The 852-nt window shown below is 68.3% G+C and overlaps 1 pseudogene; it reads left to right on the top strand.

The window, feature by feature from the left end:
* LOC146871668 (28S ribosomal RNA) overlaps nucleotides 1-172 on the top strand; it is a 7416-nt pseudogene extending 7244 nt beyond the window's left edge.
* The last annotated feature ends 680 nt before the right edge of the window (nucleotides 173-852 follow it).

Raw genomic sequence — 852 nt, 5'->3', positions numbered from 1 at the left:
ATCGCGGACGGAAGTTGGCCGCCTCCATCGCCCTTAGTGCACCGCATGTTTGTGGGGCACCCGTTGATAAATCATTCGTAGACGACCTGATTCTGGGTCAGGGTTTCGTAAGTAGCAGAGCAGCTACCTCGCTGCGATCTATTGAAAGTCATCCTCTGAGCCAAGCTTTTGTCTCTCTCCGTGCGTGGGCGCCCATGGACGCCCTCCTCCACCACACCCAGGGGTGGATCCCTCTGCCGCCGGGCCGGCGGGAGGGACGTGGAAGGGGGTAACGTGGGCCTGCGGGAGGCTGCCTCCACCACGTGCCTTCCGGCACGGGGGCTTCCCCCTCCCGTCCCTGCCCCACCGGGGTGCGGGGATGGGGGCCACAGTCCCTCGCTGCTCGGCAGGGTGACCAGATGGCCTGGCCTCCCCTTCCCGCCGCTCCCGCGCAGGGAGGTGAGGAGCAGCACCGGGGAAGGAGCCCTCCCGAGCGGCTGCCTCAGAGCGCCTGGCCACCCTCGCCGGACTGCAAGGGCGACTGGGCACGGCACCCTCCCAGGCCACCTGGGGGGGCCCCTGGCCATCTGGTCGCCTGGCTGCGCGACCAGATGGCCCTGCGGGCCGGGCGACCAGATGGCCCTGCGGGCCGGGCGACCAGATGGCCCTGCGGGCCGGGTGACCAGATGGCCCTGCGGGCCGGATGACCAGATGGCCGGCCTGTCGGCCGGCCGGGCTAACTCCAACTTTTGTCCTTCCCCAGAGTAATGTAAGCCCCCACGTATAGTCGAGAAAAATGGGCTCCCCGGGCAGGCCGTCTGGGAGAGGACATGGCCTGGGCTTAACCCTCCTTGGTTCCAGCCGAGGGTCTGG

This window comes from Triturus cristatus, chromosome 1_1 (genome assembly GCF_964204655.1).
Source record: "Triturus cristatus chromosome 1_1, aTriCri1.1, whole genome shotgun sequence".
NCBI lineage: Eukaryota > Metazoa > Chordata > Amphibia > Caudata > Salamandridae > Triturus > Triturus cristatus.
The sequence above is the reverse complement of the archived record's forward strand: the minus strand, read 5'-3'. Positions and strand labels throughout refer to the sequence as shown.